The 12,061-nt window shown below is 46.8% G+C and overlaps 1 protein-coding gene across 1 annotated transcript in view; it reads right to left on the reverse strand.

Annotated features, from left to right (window-relative positions):
* LOC140736221 (neurensin-1-like) overlaps nucleotides 1-5,641 on the reverse strand; it is a 28,484-nt gene extending 22,843 nt beyond the window's left edge. The window contains exon 1 of the mRNA XM_073062129.1: nucleotides 5,448-5,641. The gene's annotated coding sequence lies outside the window, so the exon portion shown is untranslated. The remainder of the gene's footprint in view (nucleotides 1-5,447) is intronic.
* Between the last annotated feature and the right edge of the window lie 6,420 nt (nucleotides 5,642-12,061).

Raw genomic sequence — 12,061 nt, forward strand, 5'->3', positions numbered from 1 at the left:
TGCCCAGCAACCCATCGATTTAACCCTAGCCTAATCACAGGACAAGTTACAATGACCAATTAACCTACCAATTGAGGGAGGAAAGCAGAACACCTGGAGGAGAATGTACAAATTTCTTACAGGCAGAGGCTGGATTTGAACCCAGGCCACGCTTTAAAGCATTGTGCTATGGAGGGGTTTAGAGGGTTATAGTTTCCTTAAGGTTGTCATTGCCGGGCGAGGAGGGTGGTAGTGGGGTTAGGCTCCCACTACCTATTAAATGCTCCCGTTGGTATGCACCTCAATTAGCCTCTGACAATGAAGTCCACCTCCTGGGCTTCACGTGTGGGTTAGCTACTAAGTTCGGTGGAACTGTTTCTACTGACAGGAGAAAGGACAATGCCGGCTTGCTGGCACCTTAAAACTAGCCGCTTCGGGCAGATGGGGCTCGTCAGCTGTGGTTGGCAGCTCATCTAGGCAAAGGAAACTCTCATCTCAAACCTACGCTGCCTTGTGACTATACTCATTCATGGGGAAGGCTTCAGAAGCAAACCCCAAGGAAAGATTTGGAGCTGAAGTCCTTAAGACAGTCCTACATTGAGTTCAACACTGACTAGCAACTCCTCTGCCACTGCTGGTGCCAGACTGTGTTGGTCTGTGACTTTCCTTTGGACTCATCGGCTGCGTGGAGAGGGGTAACCTGTTACATGGGCAACAGCTTGTTCTCCATATCATATTGCCCTGGCTTGTGTATCATGGAGACACAGTATTCATGGTCGACCTGACCAGTGGAGGGCCTCAGAGGGTTCAGGAACAAATGTGGGCACTTGGACCAACTCATTGGTCAACACGAGTTGGGCCGAGGGCCTGGTTCTACGCCTTGTGACTCTATGATTGTTTGGCCTTTGGTTTTCTGGTCATCGTGACTAAATCCCTCCACCTCCGTAGCCCATTGATCGGGCAGCATGGTAGTGTAGTGGTTAGTGCTTTACATTACCAGGGTTCACTTCCTTCACTGTCTGTGAGGAGTTTGTTCATTCTTTCCCTGACTTTGTGGGTTTCCTCCAGGTGCCCCAGTGTCCTCCCACAGTCTGAAGATGGTTCCAAAGGGTTAATAAGTTGTGGGCATGCTACGTTGGCACTGGGAACATAGTGGCCCTTGCGGGCTGCCTCCAGCAATCCTTGGATTGTACTGTATTGTGCAAACTGACACATTTCACTCCATGTCAGGAGCTCCCAATCTTTTTTATGCCATGGACCAACACCATTAAGCAAGGGGTTGATGGAACCCAGGTTGGGTACCCTGCTCTATGTTATGATGTACATGTAACGAATAAAGCTGAGCTTTAATCTATTACATCTATTTCTCGGTTTCCCTTGATTAATTTCTCCATCTCAGGCTCTGGGGAAGTACTGTTTACATTAATTGCCCTCTTCCTTTCCCTATACCTGCAGGGTAATTTATACCGATTGCTAGCTGATGTTGTTAGTCTGCTAGTTTAAGCACGTCACTGTTACAGATTGGTAAGATTCTCACAGTTGATGAGCGTGGATGCAAGTACAAGATGGTATATTTCCATTCTGTTTCACTCTTTCCCCAGTTATTGAGCTTTTACTCTAAATAGATCAGACAGGAATATTCTCTTTCATCATTCTTAAAGCAAAAAATGTAAGTGACTCAGACAGCAGTCAGGGGTAGATAGACATATGAGCAGATATTTACATAAACACAGTAAAATAATAACACATACAGATCATCATATTTACAGCAGATAAATCTTTTCTACAGGACATCCATTTAAACACACACACACGCACACGCACACGCACACACATGCACACGCATATACACAAGTGCATCACACACTCCAAATGCACGGGCACACATACACACAGATGCCTGTATAGACAGACAGACAGACTCACACACGCAGATGCATATATAGACAGAGAGAGAGAGAGAGAGAGAGAGAGAGAGGAGAGAGAGAGAGAGAGAGAGAGATAGAGAGAGACATACACATACACACATGCCTATATAGACAGACCCACACACTCACACACGCAGATCCATATATAGACAGACAGACACACACACACACATTCACGTGCACGTGTGACTGCATATAAATGCATAGTGAGAAATGTGATGAAAGAATTTGGATTAACTCTAGCCATCACTGCAGATTTTGCTATCATTCTCGTCAGCCATCAGGGGATCAATTGTAGATTTATGCAATGCTCCACGACTTCAGAATATTTAAAATTAGAAAGAGCTGGAGAGAATGTAGAAAAAAGGGAACTGACAGGAAAAGGGTTAGTTGTCCAGGTCAATAGACTTGTAGGAAGAAGGAATCAGGTTGAATAAATTTAATTAAAGAGGTTAACAGGCATCACTGAACAAGAATCAAATTTATTATTATTGATGTCTGTCATGAAATTTGTTTTGTTGTGGCAGCACTACAGTGTATATATGTACTGTATAAATATATTAAAAATAGTGGAAGAACAGAGAGCAAAGATAGTGAGGTAGTGATCATAGCTTTAGGGACCATTCAGAAATTTGATGGTGGAGGGGAAGAGGGTGTTTCTAAAACTTTGTGTGTGTCTTCAGGCTCCTGTACTTCCTGCCTGCTTGCATGGAGAGGACATACATTGAATGGTCATAGGGACATAATGGAGAATCGGGGTGATAGGCCATGAAGGGGGGTGGAAACAGGGAATGAGGAGGTGACAGGGAGTGAGGGGTGACGGGGCGTGAGGGGGTGACGGGGAGTGAGGCAGTGACGGGGAGTCAGTGGATGATGCGGAGTGAGGTAGTGATGGGGAGTAAGGGAGTGAGGGGGATTGAGGGGAGTGATGGGGAGTGACAGATTGAGAGGGGGTGAGGGGGAGTGATATGGAGTGAGGGAAGTGATGGGGAGTGAGGGGGTTATGGGGAGTGAGGGAGTGAGGGGGTGAGGGGGAGTGATATGGAGTGAGGGGAGTGACAGGGAGTGAGGGGGTTATGGGGAGTGAGGGAGTGATGGGAAGTGATGAGGACGGAGGGGGAATGACGGGGAGTGAGGGGAGTGAGGGGAGTGATGAGGAGTGAGGGGGTGATGGCGAGTGATGGGGAGTGAGGGTGTGATGAGGAGTGAGGGGGTAATGGGGAGTGATGAGGAGGGAGGGAGTAATGGGGAGTGAGGGGAGTGATGGGGAGTGAGGGAGTGATGGAGTGAGGGGAGTGATGGGGAGTGAGGGGGAGTGAGGGGGTGACAGGAGTGAGGGGGTGACACAGAGTGAGGTTGCAGAAGGGGACTGATGTTGGTTGATGGGGAGAGAGGGGAGGCTGGGTAATGGAGACTAAGGGGAAGAGAGGAGAGTGAGGGGCTAAAGGGGCTGAGGGAGTGATGGGGAGCAAGTGGTGACAGAGAGTGAGGGTTGTCATAGGGAGAGCGGGTGAGGGTGGTGAGGGGTGTGAAGAAGAGTTGGGGGAGTAAGAGGGTGATGGAGTGAGGGGATGACAGGAAGTGAGGAAGGTGATAGGAAATTAATGGGAGTGAGGGTGGTGATGAGAAGTGAGGGGAATGAGGGAGTGCGGGTATGATGGGGAGAGGGGGGCAGCGAGTGGGTAATGGGGAATGATACAGAGTGAGGGGGTGAAGTGGAGTTTGGGATGATGTGGAGTGAGGAGGTGACGGGGAGTGAGGGAGTGAGGGGGTGATGGGACATGAATGGTTGAATGGGAAAGACAGTTATTGAGAAGTGAGGGGCTGATGGGGAGTGAAGGTAGTGAAGGGAAGTGAGGGTGGGAGATGGAGGAGTGAGGGTGATAGGGAGTGAGAGTGTGATGTGGAGTGAAGGGGTGATGGGGAGTAAGGGTGGTGAGGGGTGTGAAGAAGAGTTGGAGGAGTGAGGAGGGTGTTGGGGAGTGAGGGAGGTGACTGGGGTTCAGGGGTTGATGGGGAGTGAAGCAGTGGTGGGGGGTTAATGAAATTAAGGGGGTAATGGGGAGAGTGGGTTTGATGGGGAGAGGGGGTGATGGGGAGTAAGGTTGGTGAGGGGTGTGAAGAAGAGTTGGGGGAGTGAGGAGGGTGTTGGGGAGTGAAGGAGGTGATGGGGTTGAGGGGGAGTGAAGGAGTGTTGGGGGTTAATGGAATTAAGGAGGGTGATGGGGAGAGGGGGTTTGATGGGGAGGGGGTGATGGAAAGAGGGGGTTTGATGGGGGAGAGGGGGTGATGGGGAAAGGGGGTTTGATGGGGAGGGGGAGGATGGGGAGAGGGGAGTGATGGAAAGTGAGGGGGTGATGGGGGAGAGGGAGTGAGGGATGTGAAGAAGAGTTGGGGGGAGTGAGAGGGGTGACAGGATGTTGAGTGTGAACATAGTGAGAGGGTGTGGAGAGTGAAGGGGGGACAGAGAGAGGGGTGACGGGGAGAGAGGAGGGAGATTGGAAGTTATTGAGTGTGGGGGGTGATTGGGACTGAGCGGGGTTGACTGGGAGGGGGTGCTGGTTGTGAAATGGGGTGGAGAAGAGATGGGAGTTTGGAGATGAGGGGAGATAGGATAGTGAGGGGAGTTTGGGTAAGAAGGGAGTGTTTGTGTTGGAGGGGGTGGGGTGGGGGGAGATGGCCAAAGAGAGGAATGCCAAAGATTGAGAGGGAAGATTTCATAGCAAAAGAGAGGCAGACAGGGAGAGGGGCAGTGAAAAGAGGGAGAGAGAGAGAGAGAGAGAGAGAGAGAGAGAGAGAGGAGAGAGAGAGAGAGAGAGAGAGAGAGAGACGAGAGAGAGAGAGAGAGAGAGAGAGAGAGAGGAGAGAGAGAGAGAGAGAGAGAGAGAGAGGAGATGAGGAGAGAGAGAGAGAGAGAGGAGAGAGAGGGGGAGAGAGGGAGGAGGAGAGAGAGAGAGAGGGGAGAGAGTGAGGGGTAGAGAAAGAGAGAGGGAAGAGTGAGGGAGGGAGAAAGGGGAGAGGGAGAGAATAAGGGAGGAAGTAAGAGGAGAGGGGGGGGAGGGAGAGGGGAAGAGAGAGAGAGGAGGGGTGGAGGGAGAAGGAGAGAGAATCTAATGTGAAGAACGAAAGTCCAACAACATTTCAAGGGAGAACGGGAAGGCAGTTCAGAAAGGGAAATTTGAAATCCGATTCAAGGACAGTGTGGGATAAACTGAAGAATATTGCTCCATTATGTTTAACAAAAGGTAGACAAAATTCAAAGGACTTGGTCAGAAAGCTGAAAGATACTGTAATTACAGAGCGGAGGTGTCAATAAGAATGAAAGAAACATACTCTGACTTTAACCCTGAAGGATTTTTAACTGTTTGGGAACGGAACAAGTGCAGTCTTGAATCAGGAGAAAGTGCCGCGGTCTGCAGCAGCGATAATGCCTCCAGTCTGTGGTGTGAGGGTACGGCCAGGCTCGGCGGTGGGCTTCACTGTCAGACGGGAAAAAGCGGGTCAGAGGGAGAAACGGTTCGTTCCCCTGAGTGGTTTTACCTGTTGCTTTAAAGCAGCAATTCCATCCAGAAGTTGTCAGCGCCCGGCGAGATTATCCCCCGTCCTGAGGTCAGGGTGCTGCTGGTTCCCGGTTTCCAGCGCTTCTTCGTGCCCGCCAGTTTCACACTGACGACTCCTGTCCAGAACCGTCCATCCTCTTCCTCGCACACACACACACTGAGCTTCAACCTTGAGAGCTGTGCCGGCAGACAGGAAGCTCCAGAAATAATTAGATTATGCAGTTCCTGTTGGTTGATCATCCCTCAGCTGCTTTGCCCTACACACATAGTACTGGGCATGTCTTTCTATATAAAAAGGTTATTTTGCAGATTGCTGTCCACCCCTTTCAGGCGTTCGCTGAGCCTTCACCCGAATCCGGATCGGATCCCGGTGTTCGCTAGTAAAACACACGAGCTAAGCGGGAAAGTTAGCAATAACAAATACATCTCCGAATTTTAAAAAAAACTTTGCAATTAAACCCGTGCAAATGTTATATAATGTAAAGTGGCAGAATCAAAATCTGTATCAGAATCAGGTTTAACATCACCGACATCTGTCCTGAAATTCGTTGTTATGGGGCAACAGTACATTGCAATGCAAAACAGATTTTTAACAATTGTAAATTATGGAAAGAAATATATATATACGGAGAGAGTATACAGTATATGGTGTTAAATTAAATAGGTAATGCAAAAAGGGGAAAGTATTGAGGTAGTGTTCAACGTCCATTCAGAAATCTGATGGCTGAGGACAAGCAGCTGATTGTATATGACACATTTACTCACCTTTATCATTTATACTTGTTTTTATATTTAGTTTATCATTTAGTCAATCTTAAGTAAGCATTAATTTATTGTGCAATCATTAAGCATTAGAGCATTGATTGGGATTTGCAGGCAATTTGCACAAGGTAAGGTCCTGTAAATGTAGCCTTCTCACGACCAGATAACTCTGAGATACAGTTTAAAAGCTGGTCAATAATCAGATAACAAAACTCTTTCCTCTTTCTTCTTTCCCATTAGAGAGAGATCAACCATCACTATATCCCATTTCACACCTTTCCCATTACATAGGGACCAACCATCACCATGCCTTTCCCATTACAAAGGGACCAGATATCACCATATCCTATTACACATCTTTCTGATTACAGAGACAACAACCATCCCCATATCCCATTAGAAAACCTTTCCCATTAGAGACCAATCATCACCATATCCCATTACACACCTTCCCATTGCAGACAGACCAACAATCATCATATCCCATTACAGTGGGACTAAACATCTCCATATGCCATTACAAACCTTTTCCATTAGAGAGGAACTAAGCATCTCCCATATCCTATTACAAACCTTTCCCATTAGACAGGGACCCAGCCATCACCATATCCCATTACACACCTTTCCCATTGCGGACAGACCAACAATCATCATATCCATTACAGTAGAACCAAGCATCTCCATATTCCATTAAAAAAGCACACCTTTCCAATTTTTCACAAAACACCATTTGTTGCTGTGACCATGATTAATTTTAACTCCATGATCAATAGTTTCTTGTTAGCCAAGAGGTGTATGGAACAGATGACTGTATGGTGATACATTGTCACTTTGCACATGATCAATTTAGTCAACTGCATATATTACCAGCAACAACAACAACAACTTCCATTTATACAGCACTTTTAACTTAACAGCTCTAAACTTGTAACCACATAACATCAACTTCAAGTTACACAAGACAATATTAGGACAGATGGTTAAAAGTTTAGTCAAAAATTGTCTTAAGGAGTCTCTTAAAACAGCTGAATGCAGTAAAGAAGTTCCTTTCCATATTTCCTTATGAGTTAATGCAAGCTCCTTGCTATCTTTTTTCTTTCTCTGAAATCTCTTCCCATTACTCTGTCCCAGCCAATTTCCCTGCTCACTACCCACCCAGTACAATTCCAATTGACCTTCTACATGGCTTTGGGTTGTGGGAGGAAACCAGAGAACCGAGAGGAAACCCATGCAGTCACAGGGAGAGCGTGCAAACTCCATGCATGTCAGGACTGATCAAAGGTACCAGCCACAGAAAGAATATTTCAAGAATTAAGGCAAACCCATTTGGCTGCACAGATGCCAAAGTGGAACAGCTAAATCACCTTTGTATGACTACTCCCTTCCGTCCATTCCTCCCCTCCCTTTTGTTTTCCCTTACAACCTGGCCCCATCACCCCCCCTTTCTCCTCCCCGCTCTTTCAATCTGCTCATCACCCAAATGTTCCTCCCTCTATTTCCTCTCCTCATTTCCCTTCTTTTACTCCATCATCCACTGTCCACTCCCACCAGATTCCATCTTCTCCAGCCCTTTGTCACTTCCACATATCACCTCCCAGCTTCTTACATCATTCCCAATTTCCCCCCACCCTCACCTGCCCATTATCCTTTTCATCCTCACTAGATCCTTCCTCTCCTCCCACCACACTTTTCTGGCTATCTCTCCTTTTGATTTATATATATATATATATATTTCTCACCCCTAATGGATGGTGTGTATGTGTATTTTTCCCTCAATCTCGGGTCCGCTATCAGACAGCTGGGAGCTTGATGGTTCGGTGCAGTATCCTTGTTGTTCCCAGTTGTGTGCTCTTCAGGATCGAGATCTCAGATGCTGTTCCCGGGATTTGTCGGAGCCACTCTCCCAGTTCAGATGTCACAGCTCCAAGAGCTCCTATCACCACCAGGGTTACTCTGGCTTTAGCCTTCCACATCCTTTCTATCTGCTCTTTCAAGCCCTGGTATTTCTCCAGCTTCTCATATTCTTTCTTCCTGATGTTACTGTCATTCGGGATCGCCACATTCATTACTTTTGCTTTCTTCTGTTCCTTGTCCAGTGTTACAATGTCTGGTTGGATGGCCAGTACCTGCATATCAGTCTGCATTTGGAAGTCCCACAGGCTCTTAGCTCTGAAATTCTCTGTCGCTACCTAATTTGGACTGGGCAGTGTCCAATCCATACTCTGTGCAGATGTTCCTGTACACAGTTCCTGCAGCTTGGTTGTGCCGTTTAGTGTGTGCTGTCCCTGACAACATCTCGCACCCTGTTACTATGTGCTGGATGGTTTGAACAGATGGCTTGCACAGTCTACATGGTGGGTCTTGACTGGTGTGACAGGCCCCTGCTTCTATTGCCCTTCGCTGGGTGCCTGTTCTTGTGCAGCCACGAGCAGCACCTCTGTGCCGTCCCACAGTCCTGCCATTTCTTACATATACCTACATATTCATGGGCTGGTTCATTGTCCATTCAGAAATCTAACGGTGGAGGGGAAGGAGCTGCTCCTAAAATGTTCAGTGGGTGGCTGCAATAAACTTGGAGTTGTTTAGGAAACCAGGAATGGAAAGGTGCAGATCATTCGGAAAACACTAGCATTCGATGGAAGTACAAACACAGGAAATGGAATTTGGCTGCAAGGTAACCGTGAAAACAAGACAAGGATCTTAAAATGCTTGACTGAGAGTCAGTGGTGGTGGGAATGAGGGTGAGGGCACTTTTAGTGCAATTAGGTTTGATAGTACGATGTTGTTTCCAATTAAACCAACGGTCATACTGCACTTGGATTATTCAGGTCTCCATCTCTCAGAAAGGATGTGTTGTCATTAGAGATTGTCCAGAGGAGTTTCATGAGAATGATCCCAGGAGTGAAGGGGGTAATGCATGAGGAGAGTGTTTGAGGGCTCTGGGCTTGTACTCACTGGTGTTTAGAAGAATGGGGCGGGGGGGGGGGAGTCTCATTGAAAGCTATCAAATATTGAAAGGGCTCAACAGAGTGGATGTGGAGAGGATGTTTCTTACAGTGGAGGAGTCTAGGACCGGAATACAAGGACAGCCTTTAGAACAGAGATTAGGAGGAATTTCTTTAGCCAGAGAGTGGTGAAACTTACCCCTGACATCTCCTCTGTACCTACTTCCAAGCACTTTAAAATTGTGCCCTCTTGTGCTAGCCGCTTCAGCCCTGAGAAAGAGCCTCTGACTATCCACACGATCAATGCCTCTCATCATCTTATTCACCTCTATCATGTCACCTCTCATCCTCTGTTGCTCCAAGGAGAAAAGGCCGAGTTCACTCAACCTATTCTCATAAGGCATGCTCCCCAATCCAGGCAACATCCTTGTAAATCTCCTCTGCACCCTTTCTATAGTTTCCATGTCCTTCCTGTAGTGAGGTGACCAGAATTGAGCACAGTACTCCAAGTGGGGTCTGACCAGGGTCCTATATAGCTGCAACATTACCTCTTGGCTCTTAAACCCAATCCCATGATTAATGAAGGCCAATGCACTGTATACCTTCTTAACCACAGAGTCAATCTGTGCAGCAGCTTTGAGTATCCTATGTACTCGGACCCCAAGATCCCTCTGATCCTCCACACTGCCAAGAATCTAACCATTAATACTATATTCTGCCATCATATTTGACCTACCAAAATGAACCACTTCACACTTAGCTTGGTTGAACTCCATCTGCCACTTCTCAGTCCAGTTTTGCATCCTATCAATGTCCCGCTATAACCTCTGACAGCCCTCCATACTATCCACAACACCCCCAACCTTTGTGTCATCAGCAAATTTACTAACCCATCCCTCCACTTCTTCATCCAGCTCATTTATAATAATCACAAAGAGCAGGGGTCCCAGAACAGATCCCTGAGGCACACCACTGGTCACTGACCTCTATGCAGAATATGACCTGTCTACAACCACTCTTTGCCTTCTGTGGGCAAGCCAGTTCTGGATCCACAAAGCAATGTCCCATTTGATCCCATGCCTCTTTACTTTCTCAATAAGCCTTATATGGGATACCTTATCAAATGCCTTGCTGAAATCCATATACACTACATCTACTGCTCTACCTTCATCAATGTGTTTAGTCACATCCTCAAAAAATTCAATCAGGCTCCTAAGGCACAACCTGCCTTTGACAAAGCCATGCTGACTATTCCTAATCATATTATGCCTCTCCAAATGTTCATAAATCCTGCCTCTCAGGATCTTCTCCATCAACTTACCAACCACTGAGGTAAAACTCACTGGTCTATAATTTCCTGGGTATCTCTACTTCCTTTCTTGAATAAGGGAACAACATCTGCAACCCTCCAATCCACCAGAACCTCTCCCGTTCCCAATGATGATGCAAAGATCATCGCCAGAGGCTCAGCAATCTCCTCCCTCGCCTCCCACAGTAACCCAGGGTACATCCCATCTGGTCCCGGTGACCTATCCAACTTGATGCTATCCAAAAGCTCCAGCATATCCTCTTAATATCTACATGCTCGAACTTTTCAGTCCGCTGTAAGTCATCCCTACAATCGCCAAGATCCTTTTCCGTAGTGAATACTGAAGCAAAGTATTCATTAAGTAACTCGAAGTAACCATTCCTGCCCCTGAGCCATCCAAGTCTCTCCTAGTGTGCACTCTCCAAGTGTACCATGGAAAGAATACTGACTGGTTGTATCATAGCCTGGTATGGAGCATCCAATGCACAGGACTGCAAGAGGCTGCAGAGAGCGGCAGCCAACTCCATCATGGTCACAACTCTCCCTACCATCGAGGATATCTCCAAGAAGCTGCACCACAAGAAGAGAGCAAACATCACGAAGGACCCTCACCATCTGGAATATGTCCTTGTCCAGTTACTACGGTTGGCAAGGTAATGCAACAGACTAAACAGCCTCGCTCAAAAATTCAGAAAAAACTTTGTTCCCTGCAACATCAGATTCCTCAACACTCCATGAATCCATGAACAAACTCAATGTTACTTTTTGTAACTTCAGGTAATTTTATGTCTCTGCATTAACTTCTGCCACAGGGTAAAAAAGTTCACATCAGCGAAATCAGTGATAAAGAATCTGATTCTGATTAGAAACTAGTAAAAGTTGGTATACAGTATAGGGTACTGTCCATGGTCTGTGAATGATGCTAGAATGCAATATAGGGTGCTGTTGGTGGTCTGTGTTCATGTTGGTATACTGTACACAGTACTGATGGTGGTCTGTGTTCATGTTGGTATACAGTACACAGTACTGTCGGTGGTCTGTGTTCATGTTGGTGTACAGTACACAGTACTGTCGGTGGTCTGTGTTCATGTTGGTATACAGTACAGTGTTCTGGCGGTGGTCTGTGTTCATGTTGGTATACTGTACACAGTACTGATGGTGGTCTGTGTTCATGTTGGTATACAGTACACAGTACTGTCGGTGGTCTGTGTTCATGTTGGTGTACAGTACACAGTACTGTCGGTGGTCTGTGTTCATGTTGGTATACAGTACAGTGTTCTGGCGGTGGTCTGTGTTCATGTTGGTATACTGTACACAGTACTGATGGTGGTCTGTGTTCATGTTGGTATACTGTACACAGTACTGTCGGTGGTCTGTGTTCATGTTGGTATACAGTACAGTGTTCTGCCGGTGGTCTGTGTTCATGTTGGTATACAGTACACAGTACTGATGGTGGTCTGTGTTCATGTTGGTATACTGTACACAGTACTGTCGGTGGTCTGTGTTCATGTTGGTATACAGTACAGTGTTCTGCCGGTGTCCTGTGTTCATGTTGGTATACTGTACACAGTACTGTCA

The sequence above is a fragment of the Hemitrygon akajei genome, chromosome 11, assembly GCF_048418815.1.
Source record: "Hemitrygon akajei chromosome 11, sHemAka1.3, whole genome shotgun sequence".
Classification (NCBI taxonomy): Eukaryota; Metazoa; Chordata; class Chondrichthyes; order Myliobatiformes; family Dasyatidae; genus Hemitrygon; species Hemitrygon akajei.